Source organism: Solanum stenotomum, chromosome 12, assembly GCF_019186545.1.
Source record: "Solanum stenotomum isolate F172 chromosome 12, ASM1918654v1, whole genome shotgun sequence".
In the NCBI taxonomy this organism is placed as follows: Eukaryota; Viridiplantae; Streptophyta; class Magnoliopsida; order Solanales; family Solanaceae; genus Solanum; species Solanum stenotomum.
In genome coordinates, this window is record NC_064293.1 from 14,811,128 (window position 1) to 14,825,162 (window position 14,035).

Consider the following 14,035-nt stretch of genomic DNA (forward strand, 5'->3'; position numbering starts at 1 on the left):
AAATTTTGAAATTGAAAATAATTTTTAAAAATAAACTTAAAAATTATTTTTTTTGGGGGGTGGGGGTGTGGTAGGGGGTGGGTGGGTGGGGGGTCGAGGGTAGGGGTGAAAAAATGAAATTTTGAAAATGAAAATATTTTTTAAAAACAAACTTAAATTATTATTTTTTGAAGGGAGTTGGGGGCTGATAGGGGGGCAGATGGGGGGCGAGGTTAGTGGGTGGGTGTAAAAAAATAAAAAATTGAAATTATATTTTTTAAAAACAATTTTTAATATTTTTTTGGTAGGGGGTGGGGGTAGGGATGAAGGTGGGGTAAAAAAATTGAATTTAAAAATAAGATTTAAAATTATTATTTTTGGGGGTGGTTAGGGGGTTGGTTTGAGGGTAGGGACAAAAGAAATTGATTTTTTCAACAAAAAAGTAATTGTAATTTGAAGTTTGAAGAGAGGTTTGGAAAATGTTTTCCTTAAGTTTTGAAGGGAAGTCATTTTCCTTAAATTTGAGGAAAAATGAGTTGATTTGGAAAACATTTTCCAAAACATTTAACCCAACCAAACATGAGAAAATTGGAAAACATTTTCCGGAAAATGTTTTCCTTCATACCAAACACACCCAAATTTTTGACGACTAATATCAACAAATGAGTTACGTAGATGTGACTTGATGAAGTCGGCGTCATCAACACAACAATGCGATGATTTGCAGCAACTTTTGAATCGTGAATGAGATTTCACAGGAAGCTTTAAGAAGATCGAGTTGACAATATCTCCAGGCAAATAGGGGATTTTTGAGCGGCCGTCCATGTTGCTGATAGTTTTTCTTTTTTTACGATTGCTTTATAATTAAGCCTGATGCTATACAATTTAATCCTTATTTAACTCTAACTATAATTTGATGCTATACAATTTAAGCCTTATTCAACTCTAACTCTAATTTAAAGAGACTGTAACTCTAATTTAAAGCGGCTCTCCAAGTAGTAGAAGGTAAGTTGGACTCTACAATCAACCTTTATTATACTACCCAAATTATGAGCTTGTTTACCAAAAATACCTTTTATTTTTTTCCATTCCTCGGTCATGCATATTTTACTTCATCAATATTATTGAAGCAAAGAACAACATATAATATAATAAAATTGACAAGTTCCATAGTTGATCCATTGTTCATTTTGAGATCAAGAAACTCTTCTAAACAGCTAATTAATGTAATAAAATTATGAACAATGACCAATCTTTATGCTGACAATTTTCTTTCAATTGAAAAAGATTAAGTTATAGTCTTTCAAAGTAAAACATTTGATTTTTTTTAATAGCCATTATAATTATTGCAAAGTTCTAAAGTTCAAACACACGTCTAAGCTTCAAATAACTTTAAGTTGTAAACAAACAAAAAAAACTAATTGTATTCCCCTGTTATCTAATGGGTTACCGCTCAAATATCCCGAATTTGCCTATTAATATTGTGAACTCCATCCTACTAGAACTTCCCGTCAAATTTCATTTACGGTTCATAGTACATGCAAATCATGATGTTGTTCCATTTGTTGCTTAATTTACATGATTCTTTCAGTATAGATATGGACTATGGTATGGGGTTGTCTCGACCCGATCCTACCCTGGACGTGGCCGGTACTTAAGAACCATTGTTGGTCCCCAAGCGAATTCCCATCCTGACTGACTACAAGCGGAATACTAACTCAAGCATACATAAGCATCAAATTAAAAGAAACGTTAAAAACAGCTTACTAAATATCAAAACTTTGTTGAATATACTGAGTATGAATCATAAGTTTAAATAAAACATCTGAAAACTGAATGACTCTCGAAAACTGTCTATCTATGAAGCCTCTACAAGACCCAAAACTACTCAAAATGCTACTAATACTAACAACTCATAAAACTGGGTCCTCCGGAAGCAAGGAGACCTCACTCAAAAGCTGACGAGTGGATGAAGTGATCTCAACAGACTCTTGTTGAGGATCCTAAGAACCAGTATCTACATCATTGTAACATCCGACAATTTGAAATAACTATGAAGAAGCTTAGAATTGGAAATAGTCAATTTTGGGAAGGAATTCAAAATCTAGAAAATTTGGCTAAGTATGGAAAACAAGTGAGTTTTTGGCCAATTTTGATCAGTCATAACTGCTAGCTCAGGATGATTTAGGTGTAGTTCCAGTTATTTTTGCAAATTTTGTGGAATGGTCTTTCCAACGCCGCCGAGTTTGCTCGATTCTGAGTTCGTATGAGGGAGTTATACCCTTTGGAAGTTGGGCAGTTGGCAGGGAAGTCCGTCCGGAAATTTGTAAGGGTATTTTGGTATTTCCCCTAGCCTTTTCTTTTGGTTATATATTAGTGTGTTAGACTGATTTTGATCAGTTTTTCTCATTTTAAAGAGTGAGAGTGAGGGTTTGTGAGAAGAAGAGGAGAAAGAGAAGATCAAGCAAGGTTTTGTCAAAGATCATCGTGGATATCGTCGGGGGTGATCCCTATTAGGCATGTGAGTTCATAGTGTTGGGGTTGGTCCTTTCCCCCACACGCCAAACTCATTTTATCCTCAAGAAAAGATTGGTTGTGTTGTTGAAGTTGTTGGTTGTGTTGTTGATGTTGTTGATTATGTTGTTGAAGTTCTTGTTGATTTGAGACATGATTTGGCTGTATTTTTGAGTTGAAATCGATTGTATGTTGAGGGGTTTATGATTCTAAGTGTTTAGGGGCTGGAACCATTGAAGGTAAAGAGGTTTAGAGTTGGAAAAATGAAGGAGAAAAGTCAAGTATTCGGGGAAAAGGACTGGGGCATCGCGCCAGCCAGCGCGCCCCAAAAGGGACTCTGAGGTCCAGCCCTTGGGGCGGCGCCCCTAGCAGAGCCCCAACCAGGCCTTCTGAAGTTTTTGGTCTGGCGCTCCGCGCCTTGCAGAGCGCCAAGGACGCCAAGTTTCCCCATTCATTTCACCCTTTCTCATGCATGTTCCTTGGTATTGTACCTATGTTTCCTAGTTGTTTCCAACACTCCAAGGTACGTTTAAACGTCAAGAACTCGTCCATAACATGTGATCAAACACCTTGAATCCATAATTCCAATTCAAGGAGAGTTAGTTTCCAAGTCAAGTGAAGTTAAGAGTTGAGTCTAGAAGTTAAAGAAGTGAGTCAAAGCAAGTCTTTAAAGTTGTTCAAGAGTCTTTATTGAATGTTTTAACTTCATTTTAAGGCTCAAGTTTCAAATCAAGTGAAGAGGAAAGAGTCAAGAGTTTCAAGTTGAGTAAAGAGTATAGAGTTGAGTTCATTTTTCAAAAGTTATTAGGGAACTATGTATTCCCAAATAAGTTTCTAAACGTTTTTACATTTGAGTAAGAAAGGAACTATGTTTCCAAAAGAGCCTTTGGGCTAGTTTTCAAGAAAAAGGAACATCGATTCCAAGTGAGCCGTTGGGCAAGGTTTTGAGTAATTATCTCAAATAAAGAAAGATGTGTTTAAAACACTTAAGAGCTAAAGTATTTTTGGGAGTAGTCTTAAGCACTAAATTGGGGACACGAGTTCATATTAACTCAACTCTCCATAAGAACCAGGGATTTAACGGGTCATACTTTTTAGATGATCACTTAAAGTTAAGCTAGTGGATACACTTGGTAAAGTTAGCTTCCTATATCATGGCAAGGTATAGGATGGTCCTTGGGCAATGTGAGGTAAAACGTTGTATCACCACTTAGTTTCATAGTGGTGGTTGTCAATTAGAGAAACTCCCACAACAGTACAAAGTGCATGGTTCCTCGAGGAGTTCTGCTTAGTGTGGATGGGGGTATGGGACTTCATTCATGCATTGCATAAGTAGACTTTGAGAGGAAGCATGGTATTTTTATGATATTATAAATATGATTTTTAGGTCATGTTTTAATAGTTTTACAAGCTTTATATATTGCATGTGTCTTATTGCTTTATATATTGAGTTCAGTTATTCATGAGTTGAACAGAGCCGAGGTAAGAGTTCCTTTTTACTCTTTTCAAGCTTAAGTGGTGGTTTAGCTTTCCATCTCGCAGACTCGTACATTCAATGTACTGATGCCAGTTGGCCTGCATCATATGACGATGCAGACACAGGTATCCAGGGCCAGCATCCAGCACGCCGTTGATCCAGCTGAGCTCTCCAGAGTCAGTGGTGAGCCTCTTTGTGTTCCAGAGGACTCGATTATGTTGTTCTCTTAGTTTTGTTTTATTTGGATATTGCGGGGTCTGTCCCAACATCCATCTCAGTATTATAGAGGCTTCATAGACAGTTAGTCAGTTTGTATTGAGTCTCTCATCTATGTAAATATTCTATTTTGAGACTCGAGTTGCCTTTTTAGCCAGATTTTATCAGTTGGTTGTTTTATAACCTTTCATTGTTTTGAGTTATGCTGTTGAGTTAAGTTTCCGTTGNGTATTATAGAGGCTTCATAGACAGTTAGTCAGTTTGTATTGAGTCTCTCATCTATGTAAATATTCTATTTTGAGACTCCAGTTGCCTTTTTGGCCAGATTTTATCAGTTGGTTGTTTTATAACCTTTCATAGTTTTGAGTTATGCTGTTGAGTTAAGTTTTCGTTGAGTTAAGAAAGTCAGGCCAAGGGTTCGCTTGGGGGCCAACAATGGTCTTCGGGTGCCCGCCACGTCCAGGGTGTAGGCTCGGGGCGTGACAATCATTAACTCTTTGTTTGGATCATTGTTACCCATTGTTTCATAATGTATTGTATTGTATTGTACTCTATTGTACTGTAGTGTATGGCAGATGCAATGTTTGGCTAGAGTACTATATTGTTTGTTGTTGTTTAATAACATTTTAATTATTTGGTTTGATTGTATCGTACTGTATTGTAATTTATAAATTTACTAAAATATTCTTAATTATTCTAAGGTAGAAGGTTTGACTAGAATTAAATAATATAAGATAAAGGGTAAAATAGTATTTTGAAATATTATGTAAAGATATAATTGGAAAAAGAAATTAAGTAACAATGGGAACACATCGGTTGTTCCATAAAATAGGGGTTTTCATTGTTACGTAACAATAAAATTTAACAATACAATACAATATATTTTAAGTTACAATCAAAACAAACATTGTAAGTATAGTAACGATACAATACAATACGATGGGTAACAATGATCCAAACAGACTATAAAAATATGCAAGTCGAGTGACATCAATATTATTGAATGTACGAGTATGTAATATAGCTGAATAACAAATAACTAAAAGAAAGGACTGCAGTAGATATAGATATATACTCAACTGAATGTAAAGAAATAAAGAAGTGAAATCATTAAAAGCTTTATAAAATACTTTTTCATCTCTGAACTCAACATAATAAGTGATATATAAAAAATACACTTCAACTCTATTGGGAGATTCTCTGACCGACAACCATCACTATAAGCTACGTGATGATACTGCATCTTGCCCATGCTGCCAGAACTGTCCTATACCTTGTCGGGGTATAGAACACCTCAACTAAGTGGATTCATTAAGCTATTCTTAAAAGGAATAAAGAACCATCTAAAAAGTATAATCCTTTGCCCATGTTAACATACATGGTTTATGAGGATTTTGAGTTGCCTGAACTCATCCCCATATCGGTGCTCAATACTACTCTCAATAATATATAAAACTCATGCTCATATGATTAAAAACATAACTCTTCCTCTGGTTTGAGATAATTGCTCAAACTATCCTCTTAAAACGAGTAACTGATCTTGAAATATCTTTAAACTCATAACTCATTTAGAAATCAAAGTTTCTCTTTTTATCAATGTAAAAACTGATACTTTGGACTACTTAGTTCCCTTATACTCTTACCTAATTCATACTTGAAACTCTTTCTTAAAAAATATCAAAATCATATTGTGATATGATCATTGATGACTCGGGAAGTCATACTACATAAACATTGATGGCATATATAAATACCATGCTACTTAAACATTGATGGCATACTCGAGTGTCATACTAATCATGTTTTTAAAACTCTTTCACAAAACTCATCTTTGCTTTCTCCAAAAATCTCAGTTTAAAACTCAAATGTTGGCTTTAAAAAGCTTTTCAAAATTTATAACTCAAATCATAGGGTTTATGTGGAATTATGAATATGAACGACTCAAATCAGGGATCTTAATAGCAATAAGGAAACTCAGTACTCAGAACTCAAGACTCAAGAACTTGAAACTCATAACTCAATGATATTTCTCCTCTCAAAAATACCCAATTCATAGGGTTCATGCTGAAATATTGTCACGCCACGAGCCTACACCCTGGGTGGGACCGGCACTCGAAGATAATTGTTGGCCCCAAGCGAACCCTTGGCCTGGCTTACTTAACTCAGCGGAAAACTTAACTCAACAAAATAACTTCATGCAATAAAAGTCATAAAACCACCTAATTGATGAAAACTGGCCAAAAAGGCAACTCGTGTCTCAAAATAGAATATTTATATATATACATAGATGAGAGACTCAATACTAACTGACTGACTTTCTATGAAGCCTCTATAACACTGAGATGGATGTTGGGACAGACCCCGCAACATCCTAATAAAGTAAAACTAAGAACACAAAATAACAGAGTCCTCCGGAAGGCAAGGAGGCTCACTACTAACTCTGGAGTGCTCAGCTGGATCAACGACGTGTTGGATGCTGATCCTGGGTACCTGTGTCTGCATCATAATAAGATGCAGGGCAACTGGCATTAGTACATTGAATGTACGAGTATGCGAGCTGGAAAGCTAAACAACAACTTAAGCTTGAAGGAGTACAAAGGAACTCTTACCTTGGCTCTGTTCGACACATAAATAACGAAACTCAATATAAAGCAATAAGACACATGCAATATATATAAAGCTTGTAAAACAGTGTAAACAACTTAGTTCGTTAAAGATAAAGCAATAACAAACTCAACTTTACTTATATAAAAGTAATATAACTTTAGTGGGAGATTCTTTAACCGACAACCACCACTATGACCCCTAGTGATGATACAACGTTTTACCTCACGTTGCTCAAGGACCATCATATACCTTGCCGTGATATAGGACCTTACTTAACTTAGTGGATCCACTAGCTTAACTTACGTGATCATCTTAAAAGAATGACCCGTTAGATCCCATGTTAGCTACATGGTTCTTATGGAAAGTTGAGTTAAATGAACTCGTGTCCCCAACTCGGTGCTCAATACTACTCCCAAAATTACTTTAGCTCATAAATGTTTTAAACACATATTTCTTTAGTTTGAGATAATTTCTCAAAGCTTAGACCAAAAGCTCTCTTGGAAAACAAAATTTTCTTGCTTACTCAAATGTAGAAAAAAACACATTTATAAACTTCTTTGGGAATACTTAGTTCCCTAATAACTTTTGAGAAAATGAACTCAACTCTATACTCTTGGCTTAACTTGAAACTTGATCCCTAAAAATGAAGTTAAAACGTTCAATGAAAACTCTTGAAAAACCTTAAAGACTTGCTTTGACTTACTTCTTAACTTCTAAGCTTGACTCTAACTTTACTTGACTTTGATCCTAACTTTCCTCGAATCGGATTATGGATTCAAGGGTAATGATCTCATGTTTATGAATAAGTTCGTGATGTTTAGATGTACCTTAGGGTGTTGAAAACAACTATAAAACATAGGTACATTACCAAGGAACATGTATGAAAAAGTGGGGAAGGAATGGGAAGGATTGGCGTCCTTGGCGCTCTGAGAGGCGCGGGGCGCCAGCCCTCAAAGCTCAGAAGACCTGGTGGGGCGCTCTGCATGGCGCACCGCCCCAAGGGTGGAAGCTTAGAATCGCTTTTGGGGCGTGTTGGCTGGCTCGACGCCCCAGCCTTTTTCCCAGAATATCCGACTTTTCTCCTTCGTTTTTCCAACTCTAAGCCTTCTTAACTTCAAAAGTTCCAGCCCCAAACACTTAGAATCATAAAACCCCTTAACATACAATAGATTCAACTCGAAATCACAACCGGAAACATGCACCAAACTGATAACGTTCAAATATACTTCTTGAAAAGAAATATAAACGATCGTATGCAATATATTTACCCAACTATGAGTCGGGGTCAATCCCACAGAGAATATGGAAGAATATTGTCAATAGTAAATATTTAACTCAATAGTTGTTATAAAAATGGGGGATTTAAATTGAAATAAAATAAACAAACAATAAAAAGATAGCTTTGAACTAAATATTTATTTATATTCAGATTATTAAAAGTAACTAGGAATGTGTTCCCCATAAGCTCATAACACAGTAATCCTAATAATAGTAATCCTTTTCTAGTGTATTATATGCAAAGTGATAAGTTAGGTATCTCTAAATCCTTGGTCCGGCATCTAGAGAATTTCACCCNTTCCCACAACCCTAGTTATGAAAGTTAGCTACTCATTATCTCAAAAACACAATCAAAATTTATTAAAATAAATATGCTTGTGTTAATCATAAAAAGTTAAGAACAATAGCTAAACTATCTTTTATTAATCACGAATACAAATAAATAATAAAGGAGAAGAAAGAATAAACCACAATTCTCCGGCCTCCACGGCGGCTCTTCCAAAGTTCCTAAGCTAGAAGAAAATTTATATTGTGTTTTGTATCTTGGTTCTTGGCTTCCTTTAAGAATAACTTTTCATGCCCTATTTATAGATATAGAAACCTTAAATAAAATAATTGAGTCTATCTTAAATTAGGAAATCAAAACCAAAAGGAATCGAATTCCTTTTTATTTTCGTAAAGCTGTCCGCTGCCACGTGGCAGTAAATTGATTTGAGACTGTTCAACCGCCATTTGCCATATATATGAATATATTATTTTATTTCATTTAATCCATTAACCTGTCTGCTTGATTTTCTTCTTCAACATTTCATCTTTAATTTGTTTTAGCTCCAAACTTCTTCATTTTTCCACCAATTTAATCCTGCAAATAAAATACACAATTTAGTACAATTCATAAAATTCATGCTAAAAAAAGATAAATATAAATAATAAATGTGAAGAAATAATGATTAAAAATATGTATTTTTTTGCCTCACATCACAAACCAATAAGAAACTTCAACAACACAACCACAACTTCAACAAACACAACCACAAACTTCAACAAACACTTTTCTCGGAATTAAACGAGTTTGGTGTGTGGGGGAATGAACCAACCTAACACTATGATCTCACATACCTTAATAGGGATCACTCCCGATGAAAACCAAGACAATCTTGACGAATCCTTGCTTCTTCTTCTCTTTCTCCTCTTCTTTCTCTCTTCTCTAAAATGCCCTAACTCTCACTTTAAAAAGGAAAAACTGATTTAAAATCAGTCTAAAGCCTTAATATAACCAACAGAAATGGTTAGGGAAAAGACCAAAATACCCTTACAAATTCGGACTACCTGCCCTATGCCAACAGCCCAACTTCCAAAGGGCATAACTCACTCATACAAACTCGGAATCGAGCAAACTCGGCAGCGTTGGAAAGATCCTTCCAAGAGCCTTCCAAACATAATTGGAACCTAACTCATCCTGATCTAGGAGTTATGACTGTTTGAAATTGACCAAAAACTCACTTTTTTCCATATCTAAAATTTCCAGATTTTGAATTCTTTCCAAAAATGACTATTTCCAATTACAAGCTTCTTCATAGCTATTTAAAATTGCACGATGTTATAAATATAGACATGAACGAATCAACTCAATAATTTTAATGCATAACATATAGCAATTCATATAATTAGGAATATAATTTCAAAAAGAACTTGGAACTCAAGAATTCAAATTCAACTCATCACAAGAATACTCAAATCTAGGGATAGAATCCTAGATTACTCTTTTACTTATTTAAAAGTAGATGGTAGGGCGTGAGGACGAACTAGTCCAACACTATGATAGCCTTACATACCTGGAAGAACAAGGTTCTTGAAGAATCTTGAAAAAGAACATGATTAGAAGCCTTGAAACTCTAGCTTGAAGGAGAATGATCAAGAAAACCTTTCTTCAGATTCTTCAATTACTTTCTTGAAATCTGTATGACCAAGAATTATGATTTTCATTAGTGATTCATGATTGTATGGAAGAATTTGAGTTGGAGAGGATGAAATTCTTGGAGAAGGACTTACCTTGAAGAAGAATCTTGTAAAAGATTGAAAGAATGAAGTCTTCTACTTTGATATTTCCGTAGGGTTTTGTCTTAGGATTTGAGAGAGAAGAGAATGATGGATTAAGATATAAAAATCTGATTGTTTTGAGTTATTAATTAGTCAAAAAATTCGTTTAGGATTTTTTTAGAGGTAAAAAGACAAAAAGAACCCTTTTTAATGTTTTTCCGTCAGCTAATTCGTACTGTATCAGGCACTAAAATGGTCATAACTTTTACTCAAACCTTGTATTATTGCGAAACTGGTGATGTTGGAAAGAAGATTCAAATACCTTTAGTTTGATTGGTTATGGGCCACGTAATTCTTTATATTCTAATAGATATGGTCATTTGAAGTTGACCCAAGTAGATACTTAAATCAAAACTTAATCGATAAGGAAACTTTCAACTCTACTTTGTGCTAAAAGTTTCTAGAGAATTTATCTTTACACATATGGGCAATTTAAGAATCACCTGATATGACCCTACAAGGTAAATGAAGAATGGTTCGAATCTTAACTTAGAAATTTTCGAGGTGTTACAATATCTCCCCCATGGGATCATTCATTCTCGAATGACGGTTAAACTGAGAATGGAGGGGAAAACAGTTACTATCACGACCTCTCTTGACTTCTGAGCTTGCCTATTAACATAGGTTGAACTGATTGATACTAATAGTTTTGAAATTGGACTAGAACACATAAGTCACGAACGATATGCGTTTGAACATAGTCACACTCAATCTAAAATTATTTGTCATAATGCTAGGATATGTGGGCATGAAGTAAGAATAAGAATATTATTCCTTGAGAAATACAACTGCTAGCTTTCAAGCCTAGCAACACCTCTAAACCATGCCCTTCTTTATGAATACCACACCTCATTAGTTGCAACTCATAACTCCTACATGGATTTATGACTACTCTTATCAAGGTTTAAGTTGTATTGTCTGCTCTTATTGTGTTCAAGCTTAAACCGCAAGATTCAGGTTCTATACTTGTATAGGGAATCTCATTCCAAAAAGACTTCTCCTTATAACTGTCTTCAACCAACCTTGAGCCCATATCAAGAAACATCTAATGTATAATGCATTCATCCACGCGCTACCAACATCACATTCAAGTCTAGTATTATAACCACTTCATGAACTCTACTAACTAACCCTTATAAGAATTTCTCATTTTCTCGTCACTTCTACCAGTTTAACTTTCATGCATTATTACTAGGAAACTGACTTATTATTCATCGTAAAACCTTATCTTTTTTTTCCTCCTCATTTATAATCTTAGATGAAATAAACACACCATCACTATCACAATAATAAAATAGCAATCCTCTTCTTTGTCATCACACCACTATTATCAACAACAACACTCTCAACTAAAAAGGATCACTGAGAGAGCTTTAGGGTAAAAGATCATAAGCACGATTCATTCGAGATATCTGATATAAGAATATGCATGACATAACATTATGTTGCTAGACATTTAGAGTAAATCATGAATTTGTGAGACACGATTGCTTATATGAATAGGTTCATAGCATGAGACTGATATCCATAACTTTATGGATTAAGCTTGATATTAGTGGGTTAAAGTCTTTGCCCCTCATTCTGGAAACTGAGCATCGATGTGAATCTCTCTGAAGTGTATGAGCATAGGTCATGAACACAATTCTGATATAAGAAATATCATTATGATGTTGAAATGACTGGACTTTGAGGAATACGCTAGAGTATGAATGGATTGATGTACCTCTACAACTCTCTCGGAAGACATAACTATCTCATTCTCAACACTTTACTTGATTTCTCATAATATTATCTACCCCTTAGGTTTAAAACTGACATTTGAAAATAATGGACCTATTTTCTCATCTCTAAATTTGCCTACATTCCCTTTAATACTCGAAAAGACTTATCTCATGCCTATGGAACTCTCCATAAGCAGGTACTGAGACTCCTTCTATGACCTCTTTATAAGGTGCTTCTATTAACCTCTTACCATTGGCTTATAAGGCCGCTTCACCTATCTCTTTAATGGATAAATAATGTTTACTTCAAACTACTCCACATTGATAACTCAATTATACTATCTAGGCACATATAAAAAGTCATGAACTTAATTAGAATCTCATCTGACTACATACGATCTTGGTACACCTCTTAATACCCTTGTTAATCTGATGACTTAGTCACACTTTATTACTCTCATCTAAAAGTTAGAATCTCACATTTGTGCTACTTCTATTCATTGCAGTTGTCATCTTAATTCCTCACCTACTCTTTGTCAAGTCTACTAGGTAAGATCGCAAAACTAACATCATCACCCTCATGTTGCCATTCTTTTGATCACAACACTCATCTCAAATTCAAGCTTAGTGCCTAGTTCTAAACACAATTATAAATAAATTTTCTCACATACTGTACTAACTTATGAATATTAGGTAAAACTAAGAAACAATCGCCCACTAAGGCTTCATGACAAGTAGTCAATCTTGATCTCTTAAGGGCTCGTTTGGTGTAAGGGATAAGAATAAATAGTCCTGGAATAAAAAATTAGTTATGGGATAAAATTTAGATGTTTGTTTGGTTGATATGTTTGAGATAACTTATCCCACCATTTATAGCATAGTGATGGATAAGTTATCCCATATACATGGTGGGATCATTTATCCCAGGATAACTAATCGCAGGATAGTTAATCTTGGGATAACTAGTTCCCAACCAAACGAGGGCTTAGTCTACATACGTACAAATTATCATCACATTCCACTTCACAACTTAAGTACTCCCTCCGTCCCATTTTATATGTCACCTTTTTACTTTGCATTTGCATTAAGAAATGATGTAACTTTACCCTTCTACCCTTATTTAATTTTTTTGGAACTCAAGTTTTCAATCAATGAATATGAATTAATTTATTTTGATTAATTAATTTAACCAATGAACATGAATCATTTACCTAGCTTTTTTAAGTTGGCCAAATGTATATTTTCAAGGCTAATAACTCACAAGGGTAAAAAAGGAACAATATGATAATTTATGCATTGATTTTATGAAATGACAAGTATTATGGACCAACTATTTATAGAAACCGATGACATATAAAATGGGACGGAGGGAGTACTATTTACACATTCACTATACATCATTGCCTAATTAGTTCACAACTTAAGTACTACCTCTGTCCACTATTAATTGTCATACTTTCCATTTTTATAGTCAAACTATAAAAACTTTGACTAACATTTACGATATATTTTTTCATCATATTGATATGCAAAAAATTGCAATGTATAATACTTTTTGAATAGTTTTTAAATATCTAAATTTTTTGTTTAAAATATCGAATTAATGTAATCTAATTTAACTTTGAAAATTAGTAAAATTATCTTTCGAAAAGCGTAACATGACAAATAAATGTGGACGGAGGGAGTACTATTTACACATTCACTAAATGTGCATCTTCCAATAAGTTATAAAGTTTGTTTAGGAATTAATTAAGAAGTTATATTTTGATTTTTCAACCTTCATAAAACTTTTGAGCTTTCTACATTGATCAACGTGCAGATAAAACTTTTGAGCTTCTTACGTTGATTAATGTATTAACAAATTATTAATCTAAGTTGGTGTGCTATATATATATAAAAACTTTTTGATTGCAAAGACATTTAATAAAAATAAAGTTTAAAAAATAATAGAAAAAGTAAAATATGAATCTAATCTAAATGGATAAGAACGTGGAAAGGTTCTATCTTCAAAGTTGAATTATTATTTTGCCCTTATGATAAATTAAAATATTATATATTTAATTATTTAAATATTAAATAGTTGCACTACTCATCCAAATCTGCTCATATTCTCTTCACGTCAATAAATCAAGAAGACATAATT